The sequence below is a fragment of the Macaca nemestrina genome, chromosome 7 (assembly GCF_043159975.1).
Source record: "Macaca nemestrina isolate mMacNem1 chromosome 7, mMacNem.hap1, whole genome shotgun sequence".
NCBI lineage: Eukaryota > Metazoa > Chordata > Mammalia > Primates > Cercopithecidae > Macaca > Macaca nemestrina.
In genome coordinates, this window is record NC_092131.1 from 96,399,536 (window position 1) to 96,414,591 (window position 15,056).

Sequence of the window (15,056 nt, forward strand, 5' to 3'; positions counted from 1 at the left end):
CTTGCCCACCCACCCCCACCCCAGTCTCATTAAATCACCTTTAGTGCGGGCACAGGACAGAGATGATGTTGCCCTTTGTTTCCATAAGAAAGATGGCTTTCTGTTCATAAGAAAAATGGCTCTCTGCATGTGTGTGTGTGTGTGTGTGTGTGTATGTGGGGGGCTATTACAAATATTTGGGGGAGCTGCATTAAATAGATACAAATATTCCAATGCATAATATATTTTTGCCTATGTCTCAATAAAATGGATGGGAGCATGATCTAGCAGGAATGGACTCCAGAGTCAAACCTAGGTTCAAATCCTGGATCAACCACTTGAGAGCTCTGTCACTTTGGGAAATCTATACAGCCTCTTTCATCTATTTCTTCAGCAGTAAAGTGGAAATTTAAAAAGGTGTCCCTACCTTGAAGTTTGTTTTCTGTGGATTAGAGATAATAAATGTGGAGTGCTAAGTGTTTCACGGTATGTGTGCTCAACAAATAGAATCACACAGCATTACTCACAGCTCAAATTGTGGTGGAGAAATTGCTGAGCGTGCAAGACTACTGACCGTTCTTGCAAAGCTACTTGGCATAAGGTATATTTAACTTATTGCTCCAGAGGGATGTTGAGGATCATCTGCTTGAAATAAACAAATTCAATTATTCTGCAATGTAGTGGTCTAGAGCAATTCACTTGCTACCCAGAGGTGTGTAATGAACCCATTAGAACATTTTGCATATTCGGGGCAACTGTTGGGGTGTGGGATAAAGCATGCATAACTAATTCCATAGGGCTCTATCTAGAAATTCTGAGAACACCTTCAGACTGAGAGCAAACCACAGAACTGGCCTAGAAGTGAGGAGGGAGACTGGAGGGAGAGCCCTGAGATTCTTCTGCTGACTCTAGAGGTCACCTGACCCTGACACATAACTTTTACTGAGTTGACTATATCTCACTTCCTGTAAGTGCCTGTCCCTCATACTCACTTTCAAGGACTTGGCCAATCTCCTTTTGTAAATAGAACAATGCTTTATATTTCTCTATTACTCTAGAGTGACTATATCAATAATGCAGGAAACGCATCTGTCCAGCACAATGAGATTATTTTTCTGATTTCGGTTGACAGTTATGGTAATAGTTTGGCAAACAATCTACTCCACCATCAATGACCACAGATTACAGCTGTTTTTAAAAATCTCAGCTGCTTCTGGAAACTTGGAAGATGGATTGCACACTGAGAGAGAGATGGAAAGACATGCCATAAGCCGTAACGGTAGAAAAATCCTTAACTCTTTCTGTACATAAAAGGCTAAGAAAATATTAAGAAAAGCACAATGTGCTATCTCTGGGTACACTGTAATGAGAACAAGGTGAGGAATGACAGTACTGAGACACCGTTAGGACAGTCTAACATTGCCACGGGGGCCATAGTGCAACAGAGAGAGTCTGCAATATTTCAGAGCACTGCATTTTATGTTGATAAATTTTCCAAGTCACCCAGGAGTTATTGCAAATATTTACAGGAGAGAAAATTGAGAAAGAATATTATCTTCCCTATTGGTCTTGATGAATAGGGCCACTAGCTAGTCAATAATAATGACCCAAGCCCAAGATTGTCATACGTTTGTTGAAAAAATAAACAATAAAACATGGTTTACCTTTACTTCTGCAAAAGTGATGAATAAAAGTTGATTTTTAAAAATTGGAACTTCTTAAGTCTTAATAACATGAGCTTTTCTTAAAAGTTCATAACAACTCTTAGAAAGGTTTGATTTTTGACATTTATTTTCCCCCTGTGGAATTTTTCCCTTTACTTTCGTTTCATCAGAAGCAGAATGCTGATCTTGCTACTGGCCTGCAACCTTGGCATTTGGCCAGCCATTGTTATCCAGGGACCAGGAGACAGAATGCTGGCTGTGCAAGTCTCCCAAGGTGCGAGCTTTCTTTCTGTCTGAGTTAGGAGGCGAAACCATTTGGAAGAGCCATTGTAAAGGGGAGGGCTTTGGGCTATGCATACTCCTCATATCCAGGTGAGTTCATTTTTCTTGTGAACTTTTCACCTAGGCCCCAATTAGTATCCTATTAACCTCCTTAAATATGGAATTGCTAAGATCTTAGAATACTCCAAAATGGACTATTAGCCAGCCCATTTCCTGGCTCCATCAGATGAAAATGCCAAAGTAGGTCATACAACAGAATTATCTTGATTAATGTCAGCTCTCTTGCATGGGCCATGATGTCATGCAAGTTAAAGGAGATTCAAATTTAATGCATCATTTCGATGACTGATTAAACATGGGATTTTCTGAAAAACATTTACAATTCCAGGTTTATAAGGATTCTCCTTTTTTAATATGACAAACATTTCAAATATGCTAAATTGATCAATTATACAAATGATAAATTCCCTTGAATATAATTTTTCATGTTCATGTTCTCCAAGGCCTAATATGTAAAAAGGTTTATTATCCCCAGTAACTACTATGTTAGACAAAAAAGCTGTCAGCATTGTGCCCCTTTCCTATCCATGGATGCAGGCTATTGAAAAAAAACAAAAAAAAAAAACAAACAAAAAAAACTATGAAGATGCCACATCTACTCCAGAGCCTACTCAGAATGGCATTTCCAAATATAAATGGCTTTGCTAAGGCTAAAAAAAGCAACAAACTTTACATCCTTTATCATGCATTCCTAAAGGACTCCCTTGAAAAAAGTACTTAAAAACATTGTATCTTGGAACATCTCATATATTGGTGCAATTTATTTGCAATAGTTAGATTTAATTTGTTTTCACGTATAAAGCAGCTTTAGGGACTTATTAGCAATTTCAAATGTTACAGGAAAATATGTTGAATCTAAAGTTCATTATCACAAGTAAACTTATTTAAGTGAGATTATTTGTTTCTTAAAATGTATAACTAGTTCTTTAAAAGGCTTCTTGTCTTCTGTTGCATAATTTTACTTAGAAATAAAGCTTTTGGATGCAGCAGTTATGCTCTAAAGTCAGGATTGTGTCTCTTTTGTGTTTATAAGTAACATGGACACAGCCTGCTACTATAAACACTGAACCCAGCTTAACATGCCCTGTGTTTTCCAGATGAAAATGCAACTTACTTTCGTGATTTAGGTTATGAAATTTTAAAATGATGTCATACTTTAATATGCAGGGGTTCCTTCCTGTAATAACCTGCAATGTATATTCATGTTTGCAATTTCTAGCAAGAAGTAAAATAACAGATAGCTTTTATGAAGCATCTGTGAACTTTGAAAGTTCCACTTGTCTGAATCAGAGCTTCATAGACACCCACTTAGCACAGACTGGGTTGTGCCAGGGCTAGAGTAATTGCCTGCCAAAGGGATCCTGACCAACCCTCCTCTTCTTTCTGATCAGGCCACTGATCACTAAGAAACCAGTGGTGAGCTACTACCTTTTAGAACATGAATAAATAAAGGAGCTTGCCACGATCAAAGATAAACATCCAACTTCAGATGGATGTTTATGCTACTGAGCCAAATGTAATGTTCCTAAAAATTAGGGAGCTTCAGGACCCCATATCTCTACTCTCTGAAATTCAACTTTTCTCAGATTCAAAACAGGGATTCAGCTTTTCTAGAATCTATGTGTCAAGGTGCACGTATCTGTCATCAGAGGAATTCCATCCTCATATTCTAACATCAGATTATTCCAATACATGTTCTATTCATTGGTTGCCTTAGTTAGAAAATTAGGCAAAATTCTAAGGCATGTTTATGTGGTGACATAAAGAAATAATGTATTTTAGTAATAGTGGTTAGAAAAATATCATACTCAAGGACTTCAGTCATTTTTTTCTCCATCTGAGAATTTATATGAGTCCCTTTAACTCATTTATGTATATTCTAAGCATCTTTATCTATTCATGCACTTTTCAAGCAATGTGACTTATGTGTTGTATGATTAAAATGTAGAAATTAAAACTCAGGCCTGGCACAGTGGTTCATGCCTGTAATCTCAGCATTTTGGGAGGCCGAGGCAGGTGGATCACCTGAGGTCAGGAGTTTTGAGAGCAGCCTGGCCAAGATAGTGAAACCCCTTCTCTACTAAAAATACAAAAAAAAAAAAAAAAAAATTGCTGGGCGTACCTGTAATCCCAGCTACTCCAGAGGCTGAGGCAGGAGAATCACTTGAACTCGGGATGCGGAGCTTGCAGTGAGCTGACATAGGCCACTGCATTCCAGCCTGGGCGACAGAGCAAGACATTGTCGAAAGAGAGAGAGAGAGAGAGAGAGATAGAAAGAAACTTAAACTCAGAGATTTAAAAATCACACTGGGCCTTTCTGCCCACTCCTTTACTTTTGAATTTTATTTCATTTATTATTATTATTATTATTATTATTATTATTATTATTATTATCATTATTTGAGTCTTGCTCTGTCGCCCAGGCTGGAGTGCAGTGGCGTGATCTCAGCTCACTGCAAGCTCCGCCTCCCGGGTTCAAGTGATTCTCCTGCCTCAGCCTCCCGAGTAGCTGGGACCACAGGTGCCCGCCACCACACCTGGCTAATTTTTTGTAGTTTTAGTAGAGATGGGGTTTCACCATGTTAGCCAGGATGGTCTGGATCTCCTGACCTTATGATCTGCCTGCCTCGCCCTCCCCAAGTGCTGGGATTACAGGCTACTTTTTATTTTTATAAATTGTAAATAAAGTATAGTTTATTTGTTTATAAAGTACAAAATAAATATATGTTAGTTTTTAAAGAAATTAAAATTAAATAAAGTTGGAAACTCAGTTCCTCAGTCTTACTAGCCGCTTTTCGAATGACCTTTAGATTCAACAGATTCTTATTCTTCACTCCAACACCTTCCCTCTCGCAAGTTGCTAGCACACCGATGTCCCAAGGGAGTACCTAAAATACCAGTCCGCCCAGGTAAGTATGGACGCACTCCTTCAGCCTGGCACACAAAGTTTCAGGAGCTTCAGCATCAATTGGCACAGCCTCCTTCCCCATGCTATGCCTATTCCCTTGTGACTGCCTGACAGCAGCACTTACTCAGGCTGTTCCCTCTGCCTGAGCAAGCGGTGCTTAGAGGCTTGTGTCTTCAACCCATACCTAAGCATCATTATATGTCGCTTTCCACTTTCTCCTTCCCAAACCCTACTCTGCACAAAATCTAACACTATACTCAATTACAATATTTGGACATTGACTTCAATTCCCTTCCCTACTGGTCAGTAAACCCAAGAGTAGATTTTACAATGGATTTCTTGGCTTAATTCAGTGATTGCTACAAGGTAGATGTGACATGAATGGCTGCTAAATCAAATAAAAGAATGTCCTCTGCTCCCTGTTGACCATACAAGAAGTGGGCAGGTGTGAATGTCTGCATCCCTGGCAGCGCACAGTGTGAACTGTCTCTGTCTCACTATCACAGCTTCTTTCTTGTCTTTGGTGAATATGACAAGTAACTGAAAAAGTTGACTCCTCTGAGCCTAGTGGAGATCTTACACTGTTTGACTCAGTTACTTCCCTAAGTCTGCTCATGCATTTTTTCCTGGTTTACTCTAAGCGCCTCCTTTACAAAGTATCAGACATAGGTTAGGGCTGCCTCACCTTATTTTAACAACATTAAGAGAGATGAATTTTCAAAAATGAGACTAGCCAGTGAACTGTGATGGCAGAGTAATCCCATTACTTTCAGAGGACTTGAGTCTGTTAGAATCACTCAAGTGTTGCAGGGTTGTAGTTTAAAAGGGAAGGGATATGATAGTCGCTTGGGGAGGTTGTTTTCCTCAAAATAGAATTCCCAATCTTGGAAGGGTTGTGTATCAATAGAGGCAGGGTCTTTAGGGAGTTCACTAAGATCATTAAAACAATCCAAAAGTGTTTGCTAAAATGGGTCAAAGAAGTTGATACCAATTATGTCCAGTTGTCTTCTGTCTGGGATAAGTGGGCTTCTGTTTCTAAACAAATGAATTCTCTCGTTTTGATTCTTTCTAGAGTATCTCTGATGTGTTGGTATTCAGCCTTTTTAGAGTTAGGATTCATGGGGAAGGTTAAAGGGAAAATTAACAAATGTGAGAAAGAATGGCCCACTGAAAGAACCTTTCAGAAAAAAGGAGTAAGAAGAACCCTTAAATATTATTGATGCATCACTGGAATCCTTGTAACTATATTTCAGTGTTGATCTTAAATGTGGGTTACATAGAAATAGAGAGTAACACATATTTTGTTGGAATGATTAGGCTCTAAAGAAGTGTTTCTCACAGTTAAGTTTTCGGCCTTTTGGTGGGGCTGTAAAGGTCTTCTAGAAGGGCCAAGAACTTACCCCAAGTTTGATCTCCTTCTGTAAATGACATGAAATTCCACTGGAAGTTGGTAGCTATTAAAAGAGTTATGAAGAGTCACTAACATGTGATATTGATAAACTAAAATTAGCATGCTGAGGGAGTTTACTCTAGACCTTAATCTACTATGGTGCCAGGAAGTCTGGCTGCTACAAAAAGCTTAGCATTGCTGTGAAACTCCTACCATTTAGGGAGGCAAGCTGATTGTTGGAATTCCCATAGTTTCCAGAAAGCTTTGTTATCAGAGCATCATTAGTGCCTTATTGAGTTGTTCTTGATTTTCAATTGCTACTAAGTTTGTAATAACATTTTACTTTTGTTAGTTGTTAGGGTCTTTTGTACTTGCTCTACCTCACCTTTTGGGTTGCTATTAGTTGGGTGCTCTTTGCTCAAATGTCTTAGGAACCCCTCAGTGGCCTGGCAAAGCACATGACACACAGGTGTGGTATGGAAGTGCAAGCTAACATTTATCGAGGCTCACTAGTGCCTGAACATTTTCGAAGTCTGTTAGTTGTATGATTAATGTAATTGTCAATGCAACCTAAACTCCAGTTTCCTCAAACCCTTCTAACCTTCTAGATCAAGTCTCTGTTTAAAAACATCTCACTGTTTGAAAGAATTTACTTTTTCTCTCAATATTTATTTGTATGTGTGTGTGCATATGTGGTTTTTGTTTGATTGATTGATTGATTGATTGATTGAGGCAGGGTCTTACTTGCCCAGGATGGAGCACAGTGCCCAGGATGGAGCACAGCCCTCTTGTCACATTTCACTTTTTTGCTTTTTCCTGAATCATTTAAAAGCAAGAGATTTTAAAGAAGAGACTAACACTTCACTACTGAATAATTTCATATACATCTCCGACAAATAAGGGTATTCTCCTATAAAACCACAATGCTTTTATGACATCTAAGCATATACAAAATTGTACTATATTTAATTTCTAGTCTATATTCAAATTATCAAATTACCCAAAAATATCTTCCATAAATTAATTTTTCAGCTAAGGTCCAATTAATGTTGACAAATTACATTTGATGAGTTCTACCCTACCTTTTTATTTAAGACATGGACATTTTGAAAACTCCAGGCCAGTTGATTGTAGAATATGCCTCATTTTTTATTTATCTAATTAACTTTCTCAAAGTGTTGTTCATTTTTCTCTCCTATCCCTTGTATTCCCCATATAAACTCGAAATTAGATAGAAAGCGTTGATTAGATTTGTGCTCACTATTTTGGTGAAGTTAATCCATTGATAACGTGTACTTCATGTTGAATCACGTGAGAAACTACATAATGTCAAGCACTCTTTTTATTGATTAGGATGTTTGACTTGTTTATTTTGTTAATACAATAACTGTTGGATCTATCCATTATAACAGTAGATTTTTCCTTTTGTAATTTATAATTACTGTGTGGGGTGATTGTATTTGTTTTTCCATTCTTGCTGTAACAAATGACTTCAAATACAGCAGCATAAAACAAAACAAATTATCATTTTGCAGTTCTGTAGATTAGAAGTCCAAAACGGATCTCAGGAGGCTAAAGTCAATGTGTTGGCAGGACTACATTACCTTCTAAATGCTATAGGGGAGAATCAGTTTCTTTGGATTTTCCAGCCTCTAGAGGCCACTCACATTACTTCGCTCTTTCCTCTGTCTTCACAGCCAGTGGTGGTCAAGTCCTTTTCAAATCACATCACTCTAACCATCTCTCTGTCTCCTTCTTCCAATTTTAAGAACCCTTGTGGTTCAACTGGATCTATTTAAATAATCCAGTGTAATCTCTTTATTTTAAAATCAAATGACAAAGTATTATAATTCCATCTATGACATTAATCCCCTTCTGCCATGTCACCTAACATATTCACTGGTTCCAGGAATTAGGACACAAACATTTTTGGGGAGGCCATTATTCTACCTTCAACATGATATTTTGGTGTTGTGCAAATAACCTGTTTCCCAGCAACATATCACTTGATAGTTTTAACTTCCATTGATAATCCTTGGTTTTGTCAGTAATTGGGTGATGCAAGCATTGGTGATCTACTTATATTATTCCTCCTACAGTTATGAGCTAGTATTCTTCCTTAAAGAAATGTTCTATATTATCTCCTCTATCTATCTGTCTTCCTTTTTAATATCACTATAGGCTCTTGGGTTTTTAAATTATTATAATAAATTGATGTATTAATTTTGTTAATGTTATAACTGCTGGATTTGTTCATTGTAATAGAAGTTTTTTTTTATAATACATTATCACTGTTTTTGGTTTTGATCTACCAAATTTGGCCAGTGGGAGTCCTGTAAATCAAGATCCTATGTCCTTTTGAGATATGCCCTTATTTTCTGTTACAAGCACATGCTACAGCTCACCTTGCACTTTCTCTGAAGGAGACGTGAAATCAGCTGTTCCCTCATCCTTCTATTCAAAGACAGCAGTGGAACTTAGAACTCAAGATTTGAGTGTTAGGTGCATTACTGCTACTGGGATATTAAGGTTTTTAGGCTGGGAATGAATAGATGCAATAGATAGATAGATAGATAGATAGATAGATAGGTAGATAGATAGAGTCATGTATAAACCATGAGTTTATATGGATATTTCCAATTCAAATTTAATATTAATATTGTAGTGTGTTGCTCAATTTTTCCCAAATTTTGTACTTTTTTGTGACAGTGAAATTCTTAGTTTCTAATCCTACAATATGGAAAAAACATTCAAAATTACAATCAGCAATGATCTTTTCGTGTATATTTAAGATTGACTTTTGATTCTCTCTGTTCTCAGAATATACCTCATTAAAAACCTATAGTCAGAGTAGTGTCCAAAAATTACTTGGAAGAAGTATTTCTTCTGTGTTGTCATGTTATCAGTTTTATAAAAAGTTAGGTTTATTTTTCTATTTTATTCAATTTTATGGTGATTTTTTTCTTTTTGATTTAATATCATGCTGTGAATGTGTAAAATGTTTCTGTCATTCAGAAGTTAAACCTACAAGAAAGGTGTCCTCTGTCAAGTTTCTCCCTCATCACTACCACCTCCACCCTTTTCCCTTTCTTTTCTTCTTTTTCTTTTTCTCTTTCTTTCTTTCTTTCTTTCTTTCTTTCTTTCTTTCTTTTTTTTTTTTTTTTTTTTTTGAGACAGGATCTCACTCTGTCACCCAGGCTGGAGTGCAGTGGTGCAATCTCTGCTCACTGTAAACTCCGCCTCCCGGATTCAAGAGATTGTCATTCCTCAGCCTCCGGAGTAGCTGCGATTACAGGCACGTGCCCCTGTTTCCCTTTCTACTGAGAATTTTCTTGTGCATTTGCTAATAATCCTTCAAATATTTCTCTTTGGAAAAATAATGTACACATAAATAACCTTTTAGTTTTTACATTAAAGTAGCTCACTACTGTTATATACTTTGATTGTTTTACCTAAAAATATATCCTAGAAATCATAGAGTGGATTCTTTGTTCTTGTCCTGACACAGATGTCATAATTTTACGGGGTAGATACTATTACTATCAGCATTTTGCAGATGAAAAAACTGAGGCATAGAAAATGAGTAACTTGCTGAAAGTCATTCAGTTTGTAGGTAGGAAGGGTGTGGACCTAAGTAGTCTGCTTTCTGAATCTGTTCTTTTAACCACACCCTATAAGCATTCAGACACAAATGCACATCCTTTTATCTTGCTCTGTGGCAATGTTAATGAAGCTGGCAAAGTTTCTTCTTTTTTTTTTCCTTCTTTCCCTCCCTCCCTTCCTTCCTTCCTTCCTTCCTTCCTTCCTTCCTTCCTTCCTTCCTTCCTTCCTTCCTTCCTTCCTTCCTTCCTTCGTGTTGTTCTAACATCATTTAATTTTAAGAAAAATTGAGCCTCTACTGTCCAGTCATTATTAGAAGTTCATGAAAGTATCTCAGTTATTTTACTTCCTTAACACATATATTAGAGTGATAGTCATTGATTTTCGGAGCTAGAAGAGGTCTTTGAAATGATTTAATCCAGTATCTCCATTTTACAGGTTCAGGGTTCTGAGTATAGAGGTAAGAAGACTGATCTAAAGTCAACTAGTTAGAGGCAGAGTGACACCTGGAGCTCTGGTCTCCTAAGTACTAATCTAGAGTTGTTTTTCACTGTAATACAAGACTCAATGGGAAATACATCAAGAGACAGATATCTAATGTCTCCAGTAACACACAGCTCAAGAAAAATGGATACTATCACACTTTGTGCTATAGCCTTTGACTAATGAATCCAATAATCCAAAATCTTAGCTCAATCCTCTCTAAGTCCAACAGTAAACATTTGACAGACTTCCACTGAGTACAGTGAAATCTCCTCATGTAATATCTACTCATCACATATGAAGAGTTTAAGCACACTGAGTTGTTATAATAACATTGCACCAACTTAATAACATTGAAAGTAATGGCAAGAGTCACAATTACTTTTGCACCAACCTACCAGCACAGCACGAAGCTGAATGGCAGTTTAGCAGCTGCATATCAAAAACCGAGTCCAGCTAGAGATACATTCCCAGGAGCCTGCCTCTGAAGTGCTAACCTGCAGAGATTTGGAAAGAAACACATTTCTTCACTACTGTGGAATGTGTATGTTGTGTTGTCTGTGGATACATTAGTAGGTCTCTCTCCTAAGTACCTAAGGGGAAGTTTCTGAACATCAGCCTCACTCACCAATGTCCCAAGAGCAGAGTGTTAATAGTGCACTAACAACATCCTGGACAGCTGATATGGTATCTTACATCTCCAGAATGGTACCAAAGCAGTTACTGGGGGATTAAAAATGAGAATTTGACAGCTGTTGTAAGATTTCACTTTACCCTTACCACTGTGAGTTAAAAACGAGTATCAGGTCAAACATTACTGTGAGTTGAAACCGTCAACTCAGTTCTGGATTATTAACCCGGGAGGCAATTCTTTTTGGGGAGTCTTTCCTGCTTGGTAGAAAGTCTGAGTTCTAACAGGGCTTTGTTTGTTTGCACTTTTCCTATAACCAATTGTCTCTCTTTTCCCTCAATTTTTCATTAAAACAAAAACAAAAACAAAAAAACAATGGAGTAGACAGGTTCACAGTGGTTGACGTTTGAATGTGCCGTTGGCTTATTTTTTCAGTAGAGTCTGTTAATCCATTTTTCTAAATGTTTAAAATAGCATGACAATGTTCTGGGAGGGGGATCACATGCCTGCTCTAAAAAGTCCTAGATTCAGAAGATATTCTGATGGGCCACAGAGCAGTCTCAAGTATGGTAATGGAGTGTGTTTTCTCTGCCATTGTTCCTTTTGTTCCTCACTTCTGGCCTTTCCCCTAGCTTGTACCAACAAAGATTCTCCTAGTAGATGCTGCATCATACCAGGAGCCCCTAAGTTTCTCCTTGGTTCCATTTCTGGTATTAATGCAGAAGGAGTCATTGGTGCTGTTATAAAAATATAATTATGATAAGCAAGACTGAGAAGCAGCTGTTTAGGGCCACGGGAGAAATGTCCAAGAAAGAGGCGCCAAGGAAAGGAGTTGAGATTAGCCTTGATAGCTGGGTAATGGGTTGACTGATTTTTTTTTTTTTCTGATTAATTTCTTTATAAGAAATAAAACTAAAATTCCCATGTCATTTTGGGCTTCAGAAACTCCACAAATCCATCTTCTAAAGAAGGTAAAAAAGTAAAAAGAAAGATTAATCTCACTTTCTCACTTTCACTAATTAGACAGGAGCAATAACCAATCAGCTCACAGAACATAATAATACCAACAAATGCAGCATGCTTGCCTTTATATGGTAAGTCCACAGACACTAACGAACAGGAGTCATAACTGATCACTTCATGCCAGGAAATAAAGCAAGAGTGGCCTTCTATATAATAATAAAGGTTGTTAACCATCAAAGACAGTTAGACTTGAAAAGGCCTGGAGAGCTTCAAAGATAAAAAAAACTTAGTCCAGAGAGAGGACACACATTCTTAGAGTTCTAAAGAGAATTTTGGAAATGCTTATCAAATTTAGTGCATTGAAACATTTACATATTAATAAAACCCAAAATCAATCAAATTAAGGTTTAGATTTCTGGCTAAAATATTAACTCACTACTTTTGAAATGCATTTATCTTTGGTATGCATGTGTGTGTGTGTGTTCGTGTGTGTATGTGTGTGTATTTATATACAGTCATCCCTCAGTCATCATAAGAGATTTACCCCAGGAGATTTCTCAGGTACCAAACTCTGCAGATGCTCAATATGGCATGTCCTTTGCATGTAACCTATGCACATCCTCCCATATATTTTAAATAATCTCTAGATTACCTACAATACTGTTAGAGGGAAAACCTTTTACAAATCAAATTTAACAGACTTAAAATGAGCAAAGAATGATTTTCGAATCAGGCTGCCCTCGAACCAGAATAGGTTCAGAGAGAACTCAGAGCTGCCACATGGTTGAAGAAGATTTAGGGAGAGAAAAAGGAAAGTGGCAAGTAGAAAATGGAAGTAAGGTCCAGGAAAACCTGGATTGGTTCTAGCTCAGAATTTGCCTTACTTAAACAGCTATCTGATTTGAACAATTAGCTACATGTGGTTGGCCAAAACTCAGTAATTGGCACAAGAGTAGGTTATAGTCAGCTTGCACATTCAGCTGGGTTACAGCTCACCTATGTGTGGAGAAACTTTAGGCTAAACTTCGAATGTGTAAGAAGGCAGCTTTAGGCTAAAAACTATACATAATACAATGTAAATGTTTTATAAATAGTTGCCTATAACGTATTGTTTAGGGAATGATGATAAGAAGAAAAGGCTGCATGTGTTTGTTACAGATGTTGTTTTTATTCTGGAATTTAAAAATCTGTTTTTGGTTGAATCCATGGATGCAAAACCCACGGATATGGAGGGCCAACCAGGTATAAAAATTATGTGTATAATTTTGCAAGAAGAAAAGCAATGACATATAAAACAATTTTATTCTCCTATTTTATTCATTAATTTATCCCGTATTTAATAATGCTTGTATAGCTTTTGCCTTGTGCCAAGCATTGTTCTAAGTATTTTACAGAAATGGACTCATATAATCCTCTCAACAAATTAATAAATTAGGTACTATCATCCTTATTTTAGACATGAGAGAGTTGAATCACAAGGAGTTATATAGCATATCCAAGTTCACAGAGCTAGTAATAGTTTTACTTCAAGAAAGTTTTGTCAAAATTTGACATAGCAAAAAATTCCTGGCCTGGTGTGAAGGCTCGTGCCTATAATCCCAGAAATTTGGGAGGCTGAGGTGGGTGGATTGCTTGGACCCAGAAGTTTGAGACCAGCCTGGACAACATGGTCTCTACAAAAAATACAAAAAAGTTAGCTGGGCATGGTGGCCCACGCCTGTGATCCCAGCTGCTTGGGAGGTTGAGGTGGGAAGATCACTTGAGCCTGGGGAGATCAAGGCTGCAGTGACGTATGATCGCACCACAGCACTCCAGCCTAGGTGGCACAGTGTAACCCTGTCTCAGAAAAAAAAAAAAAAAAAGAAAAAAAGAAAGAGAGAAAAGAAACGTTCCTCAATTTTTTTCTCTTGACTTCATTGTGTCTCCCTACAAAATTTGTTGAGTGAGTTCCCTCCATTTAGGCCTGGGTAAGAAGGCAGCACTTCCTGTGCTTCTGAATGAAGTCCAGGCAGACTTCATTCTGGTGGATGGGTAGTTTCTACATACTCACACGTAGCCTCAGTCCCTCATTGTATATATTATCATGAGATTTTCAGGTTTGCTGAAATAAGAAATAAGAGAGGAGACTCACAGTAATAGAATATTCGAAAAAACTTGGTTGTGGCAGAAAGAGAAAAATGGTGGAGCTAATTGTAAGTAATGATCTCAGGGAGTAACAAGTTCAAAGAATGACTCATTCCCCTCTTTTTCTAACTCGTAAGTTTTATGGAATCACTGGGTGCAATAACGCATTGGCTTTTAACTCTAGAGGCTTCAGCCTTCTATCACAAGGGTCACTGAACCATGAAGAGTGCTGAACTCCCGTCTCAGGCCTGGCAAACGCACACACTTACGCGCTCACATAATTTTAAGTGTAGCGTTAAGTCTAGTTGGTCACCTCTACACAAGAAAACTCCATGTCATTCAATATGGACTATTTATTGAAGAATCAGAGGTTTCATGCCATAATAATGAGAATGATATCAGAATAGCAATAATATTGTCAATTTATTGAGTATTTACCATGTTCCAGGCACTGTGCTTTGCAGTCACATGGATTACCTTGTTTAATCCCTACCGTAATTATACCTCAAGTTTTACAACTGCATTTAACTGCCTTTATGATTTGAGGAAATCAAAGCTCAAAGAGTTAAATGAACTTTGCAAGTCATACGGCGATTAAGTGGTAGAACTATCTTCAGTTTTTCTTGGACATCAAGCTCTTAAGTGCTACATCAAGGTTCTCACACATTAGTTTCACTTGATATGTGTACCTCAAGGAATGTATCGACATTATCTGCAGATCCTACTTTACCAAACAGTGGGCCATCATTTGTTTATGCTCTGTAGGATATTCTCTGATTCTTACGTCATCTCAACAAACTACTACTCACCAGAATCTACACATCCAAAGGAAAGAAATCCTCCAATTTATGACTGATTTATTGTGTATACTCACCTCATTCTAACCAGGAGCCACATAGTAAAGCCAGTGATAAAAACAATTAAATTTGGTTTAGAAAAAAAATGTAAAATCTTTTCTCTTGAAAAGATTTT

At 37.4% G+C, this 15,056-nt stretch overlaps 1 long non-coding RNA gene across 1 annotated transcript in view; it reads left to right on the forward strand.

Moving 5' to 3' along the window:
• Positions 1-1,908: 1,908 nt before the first annotated feature.
• Positions 1,909-15,056, forward strand: part of LOC139364369 (uncharacterized) — a 48,412-nt gene continuing 35,264 nt past the window's right edge. Inside the window, exons 1-2 of the long non-coding RNA XR_011626108.1 lie at positions 1,909-2,015; positions 4,796-4,894. This is a non-coding gene — a long non-coding RNA (uncharacterized lncRNA). The remainder of the gene's footprint in view (positions 2,016-4,795; positions 4,895-15,056) is intronic.